At 47.0% G+C, this 10,011-nt stretch overlaps 1 long non-coding RNA gene across 1 annotated transcript; it reads right to left on the minus strand.

Annotated features, from left to right (window-relative positions):
• Positions 1–242: 242 nt before the first annotated feature.
• On the minus strand, positions 243–1,177 carry LOC119297691. The gene is made up of 2 exons (XR_005145714.1): positions 593–1,177; positions 243–505 (listed from the first exon to the last, which is right to left on the minus strand). It is a non-coding gene; the product is annotated as an uncharacterized LOC119297691 (long non-coding RNA).
• Between the last annotated feature and the right edge of the window lie 8,834 nt (positions 1,178–10,011).

Genomic DNA, 10,011 nt, shown 5'->3' on the forward strand with positions numbered 1-10,011 from the left:
AATAATCTACCAACTTCCGATTTCACCTGGATCGGATTGGCTTAAGTGTAGATCGCATTGTACTGAATAATCCCCACGAAAACAAATGAACCATGGACCCTCGCTGACTCTTTGGCCGTCAATGCCGGCAGCTTGGAACAACAGATACACTTGTTCTAAGTGTAGATAATACACCAGATACACCTGTTTCTTCATATTGATTTTCTAAACAGAGGTAAGAGCTTGACCTAAAAATTAGAATGTATCTCAATCCTTCGTATGCATATCATCAAACAGGTTGTGGGCAGATACTCATGAACATGGTTCACGGTTTACCAAATACGGATTGTTAGTGAAAACTGGAAACGCTAGAGAAAGAAACAAGAGAGTAGTTTGGCCATTGAAAATCCATGTACTTAGATGAGAGCGGAGGGGGTGCATTGCTAGCAGCTAGCTCAGAGTTTTCACTGCTTCTTGCTGCCTCCTACTGGATGCTAGTCACCGCTCATGTGGTCCTGCTAAACACCTGCTAATCAGTAAGATAAGATAACAAATTTAGCGCAGAGAGCATCAGGACAACAAGAGAAGATGCGTGTCCGCAGGCCGCACATACCAGGCTGTACCACCGCCCCACATCGATCAAGCTTAGTCGGGAGGAGCAGGACGTCCCCTTCCAGCCGGTGGCCAATCAATATGGGTCGCAGCCAGGGCATCGAGGATGAACTCCGTCGGCACGAGCATGAAGTCCGTGCCCTGTAGTGCCGGTATCCATCCATCCGACGGCCAAGCAGGCCTGGGTCGCAGCCGAGGCGGCGTGGTCACTGAAGCCATTAAGAACGCCGCTATGGATGAGCGCAGGCGGGTGCGGGCGACGGTGGACGGGAACGTGGCTGTGGGAGCGCCGGCACGGGCGGCGGGCGGTGGTGCTGCGGATCCAGCCGTGGCACCATGTGCGCAAGGAGAACAGCGGGCACCCAGGCCGCGCCATGGCGACCACTGCCTGCCCACTCCTGTACCGGCGAGGCGAGCGCGCAACCCGCCGGAGCGAGGCTCACAGTGCGGCACTCCCCTCCCCCGCCAGGCACCACGTCCACGCCGCCAGTCCACCACCTGCCCCGATGGTGACGACCACCGAGGTTAGGGACCCGAGGATAGCTCGATCCGATGTTGCGCGGTTGCTAGAGGAAGGTTATCGGGCGGGCGGCGCAGATTCGTGCCGGCCGGTAGCTTTGCGGTCGGGATGCAGCGATGATGAGGGGGGAGCCGGTGGCGGCGAAGAAAAGCGCTCGCGGGGGGACGTGCGTGCGATGAGGCCGAGCGGGCCGACTATGTGTTGCTAGAGATCCATGCTGCGATAGGAAGAAAAAATACGAAACGTTATTTCCACGATAGCCGCTTTATTATTAATGAAAAGATTATTAGTATCACCTCGTTTATATTACAATTTTGTCTATACAAATCATAAAAGCGTATTATGACATGAGAAGAAAGCGTATTGTGACGGTGAACCCACGGAGTTAATCCGTGCTTTATTATTAAGGAAAGATAGAGAGAGATAAAGAAAGGGCTGGTCCTTTCCTTTCCGAAACCATAGTTTTTGGACAGGGCCGGAGCCAGATCTATGTTTTTTTTTTGCTGAAAAAATAATATGTTTTTTGTTTTGTTTTGGAAAAGGTGTTTTTGCATATGTCTATAACATTTTTTTAGCAACTGCATATGTGTATAACAGAGAGTGACAATGTGGTCTCTAAGAGTGTGGCTGAAGCTCTAAAATCCTTGAAATTGTGGGGGAAAAGAAGTACACACACTATTGGTCTACCGGTCCACCACTGCGCTCGGCCTCCACACCTGGCCCAAGTTACCACTTGGGCTGTGGGCCTTAGCCTGGTTACATTCCATTTCAGTGTCAGAGTCTGAATCCACCCATGCCATTCATCTCGCTGATCCGGCGACACTGGAGGCTCTGGCTATTCGAGAGGGACTGGCTCTGGCAGAAGATTTGAATCTAAATCAAATACAGCTCGCTTCAGACTGTGAAGGAGTGGTACGAGATGTGAGGTGTGGAACTGCTGCTGATTTTGGAGCGATCATCAAGGAAATACAATTAAATTCAATGTCTTTCATTTCCTGTAATATAGCCTATGAAAGTAGGAGCTCAAATATTGAGGCTCACAATCTAGCGAAGCACGCATTAAGATTAGGGCTTGGCCACCATGTTTGGTTGGGCCAATCCGATGGTATTTATTTCATCCCTGTAAACATTATGATGGTTTGAATAAAACTTCGCGAGATTGTCTCAAAAAAAAAAAATCTCACCCCTCAGCAGGGAAAGCAAAAAAACCTTCTCATGCGCCATTGCGCCGCACCAACTCTCGCCGGCGGCCGGCAGATCGTAGCCCGTGTCCGTGAGTCCATCGCAAGCAGTATCTTTTACTTTTGTTTATTATCTATAAATCCCCTATTACTAATACTATTCCTTATTGTAGTTTTTGTAAATTACTACTACTCGGTCTGCAATCTGACTAGATTATCAAATACATCCACCTCTCACTTTACTTATCTGTACTGAGATTTACACCTTGTTCTGTATTTTCTCTAGATAGATTGACATGTTACCTACCGTTACAAGAAACAGTTTGTATTGTGCATCTGTAATTCTGTATGCATTACATCTTGCAGTCAAAGGATTGAGTACTATGAGTACTGATCAGGAAATCATGTGCCCACCATTGCATTTCAGGTGCCGAACGATCTTGCTGAATGCGCCGGCCTCTTGCTGAAATTTGAGATGGGCTCTAGACCCATATAGCAATTTCTGAAAAATCTTTAAGGGCCCATGTGGGTTATATGGCACTAGGTGTAGTGGGAAATTTAGTCCCACCTCGCTAGTGGGAGAAGAGTTGGAGTGGTTTATAAGGGTTTCTCTTCTACATGCTATTGAAGCTTGAGAAGAGAAGAGGCCCTCGCGCACTCCTCCTCCGCCGCCCGCCTCAGCGCGCCGCGCCGCGGGTTGCGGAATTGAGTCGAGCCGAGCCCACACCTACGCGCTTATTTTTGCCAGTCACTAACGGAGAGTTCTCTGACAGCGTCGGATCGTAGGCTGTCACGGACTCGGACGTGGGTTGAGCCCACTGCGTCTATATAAGTGTGCGGTGTCTCCTAACTCTAGACGCCACGAACAGATCACATCTGCTCACGCCCACCCTTGTTCCCTTGCTGCCGCCGCCGCCGGTGACTCCATCCCGTCCGCCGCGTACACGGTCGACGGGAGAGCAGGTCTCCGAAACCACGCCCTTCTGGTTCCTGTACGGGGTGAGGGGCGAATAGGTTTTTGGGCAGCGATTACGCGACTGCTCGCTTCCGATCGTCTATTTCCTCTACGTCCGCGTCGCCTTCATCATCACCATGTCCACCGACGCCGAACGTGCCGCCGCCGAGAAAGCTGAAGCCGACAAGAAGGCCGCCGAGGACGCCGCTGCCGCCACCAAAGCCGCGGCCTCTGCATGGCCTACTGGAGGGTATAACTCGTTTATCCCGCTCCTACTGTTTTCTGTTTTAGCCATGCCAGCGTTATACGTAGATCTTTCTGCAATTAGCGTAGTATGTGCTAGCTTGACTGAATATCAGTATGTGTTTATTTGTGTCAATGTCGTGCTAGTGATTTACTCGCGGATTAATTTAATCGAGAAATTGCCTATTTACTCAACAATCCAAAAACCTATTCTGTGTAGGAATTTTTCGGCAAGTGGCTTTGCCGCTGCACTGAAACCGGATAAATTTACCGGTACATACTTTAAGCGTTGGCAGACTAAGACCACGTTATGGCTCATGGCTATGAACATGTTCTGGGTCACCGGTGTCTCCACGGGAACGATTGCTCCTGAACAGGAGAAGGCGTTCAAGGAGGCTACCGTTGTGTTTCTCAGAGCAGTTCTTAGCGTGATCGGAGATAAACTGGTCGATGCATATTTACATGTGCATGTTGCCAAGGACTTGTGGGAGGCGCTCGAATCTAAATTCGGGGCCGCCGATGCAGGGAGCGAGATGTATATTATAGAGCAGTTTCACGATTACAAGATGGTTGAAAATCGTCCTGTATTGGAGCAGGCTGATGAGATAATATGCATTGTTAAGGAGCTTGAACTTCTTAAGTGCGAGTTACCAGGAAAGTTTGTCGCGGGATGCATAATCGCTAAGCTTCCTAATTCCTGGAGGAACTTTGCCACTACTCTGAAACATCAGAGGCATGAATTCTCTGTGGAGGATGTCATTGGCCATCTGAGTGTTGAGCAGAATTCGAGGGCAAAAGACTCGCATGGAAAAGGGACCGAAGGGACTTCTGTCGCCAACATGGTGAACCAGAGGAACCATAACTCCCACAAGCCCAAGAGAAAGAACGGTGTCCAACAGAATACCGACTTTAAAAAGAAGGGTAAGAAGACCTTTAAAAAGAACAAGAAGGATGAGGGCTGCTTTACTTGTGGTTCGGTTGAACATTGGGCTAACAAGTGCCCAAACAAGTACAAGAAGCCAGGACAGGACTCCAAGTCTGTCAACATGATTGTGGGCAACAATGAGAATGGTGCATCTGGGTACGGTAATTTATTTACTGTTTTTTCAGTGTTTCAACCCAAGGATTGGTGGGTGGACACAGGTGTAGGTGTTCATGTGTGTGCTGACATTTCATTGTTCACTTCTTACCAGGTCATAGGTCACGGGTCCATATTGATGGGGAATGGCGCGAGTGCTTTTGTTCATGGTGTTGGCACGGTCAATCTGAAGTTTACTTCGGGAAGGATCGTGCAGCTGAAGAACGTGCAGCATGTCCCCGCCATCAAGAAGAACCTCGTTAGTGGCTCCCTTCTATGTAGAGAAGGGTTTAAGTTGGTTTTCGAGTCTAATAAATTAGTTGTTACGAAATATGGACTCTTTGTTGGAAAAGTTTATGAGAGCGGAGGGATGTTCCGCCTTTTCCTCGCAGATTTTTGTAATAAAGTCGTGAACCATATTCATTCGAATGTTAATGAATCTGAAGTTTGGCATTCACGTCTTTGTCACATTAGTTTTGATGTTATGACGCGGCTAGCCAAGTTGGATTTAATCCTGAGTTTCACCTTAGCCAAAGGTTCTAAGTGTCTTTCATGTGTGCAAGCTAAGCAACCTCGCAAGCCTCACAAGGCAGCGGAGGAGAGACACTTGGCACCATTAGAACTCATACATTCTGATCTTTGTGAGATGAATGATGTGTTGACTAAAGGTGAAAAGAAATACTTCATGACATTGATAGATGACTCCACTAGATATTGCTATGTGTATCTGTTAAACACTAAAGATGAGGCTCTACACTACTTTAAAATCTATAAGGCAGAAGTTGAGAAACAACTAGAAAAGAAAATTAAACGAGTCCGGTCAGATCGTGGTGGAGAGTACTTCTCGAGTGAGTTTGATTCTTTCTGTGCGGAACATGGCATTATTCATGAGAGGACGCCTCCCTATTCACCCCAGTCAAACGGGGTTGCCGAGCGGAAAAACCGTACTCTAACTGATTTGGTTAACGCCATGTTCGATACATCGGGTTTATCCAAGGCATGGTGGGGGGAGGCTATATTGACGGCATGTCATGTCCTGAATAAAGTTCTGACAAAGGATAATGAGATCACTCCCTATGAGAAATGGGCAAAGAGAAGGATAACACTCTCGTACTTGCGTACTTGGGGCTGTTTGGCGAAAGTCAATGTGCCGATCCCCCAAAAGTGTAAGCTTGGACCAAAGATTGTGGACTGCGTTAATTTGGGTTACGCTAAGAACATCGTTGGCTATATATTTCTAGTAGTGAAATCTGAGGTACCTGACCAGAAGGTCGGTGCAATTATGGAGTCTAAGGATGCTACATTCTTCGAGGATATTTTTCCTATGAGAGATATGCAAAGCACTTCTAGACAGGAATCTGAGGAGACTCCTGAACCTGCCATTCCTATGGAATATTATGAACAAACACATTATGAAAATCCTAAGGAGGATGACGAGGAAACCCTTGGTAGGGGCAAGAGACAAAGGGCTGCAAAGACCTTTGGTGATGATTTCTTCGTGTACCTCGTGGATGATACTCCCACTTCTATTTCAGAAGCGTATGCCTCTCCAGAAGCTGACTACTAGAAGGATGCGGTCCGTAGCGAGATGGATTCCATCATGGCTAACGGGACATGGGAGATCACTGATCGTCCCTATGGTTGCAAACCACTGGGGTGTAAGTGGGTGTTCAAAAAGAAGCTTAGGCCTGATGGTACTATTGAAAAGTACAAGGCTAGGCTTGTGGCCAAGGGCTATGACCAGCATGAAGAGGAAGATTTCTTCGATACTTATTCACCTGTGGCTAGACTGACCACCATTTGAGTATTACTCTCGTTGGCGGCCTCGCACGGTCTTCTCGTCCATCAGATAGATGTTAAGACGACTTTTCTAAATGGAGAGCTAAAGGAGGAAATCTACATGCAACAGCCTAATGGCTTTGTGATAGATGGTCAGGAAAGAAAGGTGTGTAGGTTGATAAAATCTTTATATGGCCTGAAACAAGCACCTAAGCAATGGCATGATAAGTTTAATACAACTCTGACATCTGTTGGTTTCGTTGTTAATGAGGCTGACAAATGTGTATACTATCGCCATGGTGGGGGCGAAGGAGTTATACTATGCTTGTATATTGATGACATACTGATATTCGGAACAAACCTCAAAGTCATTGAGGAGGTCAAATCGTTTCTATCTCAGAACTTTGAGATGAAAGACCTTGGTGTGGCTGATGTTATCTTGAACATCAAGCTACTGAGAGATAATGAGGGTGGAATTACACTTCTGCAATCCCACTATGTTGAGAAGGTGTTGAGTCGTTTTGGATATTCGGACTGCACGCCATCTCAAACATCATATGATCCTAGCATATTGATTCGAAAGTCCAAAGGCATGGCTAAAGATCAATTGAGATACTCTCAAATCATTGGTTCACTGATGTACCTAGCGAGCGCAACGAGGCCTGACATCGCGTTTGCTGTGAGCAAACTGAGCCGATTTGTTTTCAAACCGGGTGATGTACATTGGCATGCTGTTAAGAGAGTTATGCGCTATCTGAAAGGTACTATGAACTATGAACTTCACTATACCGGATACCCGTCGGTACTTGAAGGGTATAGTGATGCGAATTGGATCTCTGATGCTGATGAGATGAAGGCCACAACTGGGTATATGTTTACTCTTGGAGGTGGCGCTGTTTCCTGAAAGTCTTGCAAGCAAACGATCTTAACGAGATCGACAATGAAAGCAGAATTAACAACATTAGACACATCTGGTGTTGAAGCGAGATGGCTTCGAGATCTTTTGATGGACTTGTCATTGGTTGATAAACCGGTTCCGGCTATCCTTATGAACTGTGACAATCAGACTGTCATCACCAAGGTGAAGAGTTCAAAGGACAACATGAAGTCCACCAAACACATAAGAATGAGATTAAAAGCTGCCAGAAAATTAAGAAACTCCGGAGTGATAGCGTTGGACTATGTCCATACGGCTAAGAATCTGGCAGATCCCTTTACAAAAGGGCTATCACGTGTTGTGATAGATAATGCATCGAGGGAGATGGGTATAAGACCCACATGAGTTGCCATGGTAGTAACTCAACCTATGTGATCGGAGATCCCGTGAATTAGGATCTGGGAAAACAAGCCAGTGGTGAACTGAGGAGAGTAACTATACTAACCCACTCCGTTGGAGATGCAATACTCTCGATACTGTATGGTAGGATGACTATTGTCTTAATGTGTTCCAAAGATTATGTAAGCAAGATGCTATCCTACAGAGCGATCTTTGGAGGAACACACCTATGTGAGCCCGACTGCTGGTCACAGTCTATGAGATTGGGGTGATCTCTAGTAAGCTCATGAATAGGCCAGGAGTGTGACTTATATGCTCCACCCGAGGGGTCAGCCTTCGGCAGCCTAGTACTAGTAAGACATGTAGTGAAACTTCTTTACGCCAAACTGACAATTCAAGGCATAGTTCATTGTTCAGTTGTGAAGGAGTGTAGCTACCTGCTCTACGTGAAGTTCAACCTTAACAGGTCTTCACTGATACACTGGTATATCAAAACAACAATTGGAACACAGGACACAATGGGCCCTCGAGATCTGGTGGGGGATTGCTGAAATTTGAGATGGGCTCTAGGTCCATATAGAAATTTTTAAAAAATCTCTAAGGGCCCATGTGGGTTATATGGCACTAGGTGTAGTGGGAAGTTTAGTCCCACCCCGCTAGTGGGAAGAGAGTTGGAGTGGTTTATAAGGGTTTCTCTTCTACATACTATTGGAGCTTGAGAAGAGAAGAGGCCCTCACGCACTCCTCCGCCGCCCGCCTCGCCACGCCACGCCACGCCACGCCACGCCTCGTCACGATGCGCCGTGGGTTGCGGGATTGAGCCGAGCTGAGCTCACACCTACGCGCTTATTTTTGCCAGTCACTAACGAAGAGTTCTCTGATAGCTGGGCCACGATCTGAGACATCTGATCATGGGCTGTTATGGACTCGGACGTGGGTCGAGCCCACGTCTCTCCACGCGGCTGTGTCTATATAAGTGTGCGGTGTCTCCTAACCCTAGACGCCACGAACAGATCACATCTGCTCCACGCGCACGCCCAGCGTCGTTCCCTTGCTGCTGCTGCCGCCGGTGACTCCATCCCGTCCGCCGCGTACACGGTCGACGGGAGAGCAGGTCTCCGAAACCACGCCCTTCTGGTTCCTGTACGGGGTGAGGGGCGAATAGGTTTTTGGGCAGCGATTACGCGACTGCTCGTTTCCGATCGTCTACTTCCTCTACGTCCGCGTCGCCTTCATCATCACCATGTCCACCGACGCCAAACGTGCCGTCGCCGAGAAAGCTGAAGCCGACAAGAAGCCCGCCGAGGACGCCGCTGCCGCCACCAAAGCCGCGGCCTCTGCATGGCCTACTGGAGGGTATAACTCGTTTATCCCGCTCCTACTGTTTTCTGTTTTAGCCATGCTAGCGTTATATGTAGATCTTTCTGCAATTAGCGTAGTATGTGCTAACTTGACTGAATATCAATATGTGTTTATTTGTGTTAATGTCGGGCTAGTGATTTACTCGTGGATTAATTTAATCGAGAAATTGCCTATTTACTCAACACCTCCGTGAGGATACACTTGTCCGTCTCCGCATTTACGACAAACTTCCCACGGCAGATTTTGTTGCGATCAAGACCAATGACCTGGTGCCGGTGTGCACCTCAGCACATCTTGCCAATCAGGTATGCTAACCAGCAACCCCTTTGATTATGTGCAAACAGGGCAACTTTCATATGCAAAACAGAGTCTACATGGAGAATTTGGGCAAGATAGTCTTCTCTTTATGTCATATATATAGTAATGGCCACTGGAAATTTTAGGATATGCGCATGAATTTGATTATTATTTTTCCAAGTAGAAACAGCTAAGGATATATGCAGGACTTTGAGTTGAAGAAGCCAAGTGAGTAGGGTGCAGCTTTCAGGGTCGAGGCGTAAGGACCGACATTAGAGAAACATGTTAGTTAGTGTTCATCTAAAACAGAACTGTAGGTGCTACTAGTTTTTATCTTGCTTCAGAAAGTTAGTTGCTCCAAGCTAAGCTGCCATGTAGAACATTCACAACTTTCCCAAAGCTGTTATTCGTTTCCTTGCATCTAGATCAATATTAATGGCACTGCTAGATGAAGCTTGCATGTCACAAAATACAAAATCATGAACACTATTCCTACACATAGCAGCTTCTACAGTACATTGAGTGCATCGAACCAATTTACTCTGTTGATAAAGTAAACAATCCAGAGTGTCGTTAACGTATATGTGCATAATAGAGGAAAACTTGCATATCATTTCTTGGGTGATTCAAATGGTATGCTCAAGTTTTAGAGTCTCCACTTTGTGCTTTTTTTTTGGTGTGTGACGAGGATCTCCACTTTGTTGTGGCCAGGTTGGGATTGCTTATCTG

Source organism: Triticum dicoccoides, chromosome 5A (assembly GCF_002162155.2).
Source record: "Triticum dicoccoides isolate Atlit2015 ecotype Zavitan chromosome 5A, WEW_v2.0, whole genome shotgun sequence".
NCBI classification, from domain to species: domain Eukaryota; kingdom Viridiplantae; phylum Streptophyta; class Magnoliopsida; order Poales; family Poaceae; genus Triticum; species Triticum dicoccoides.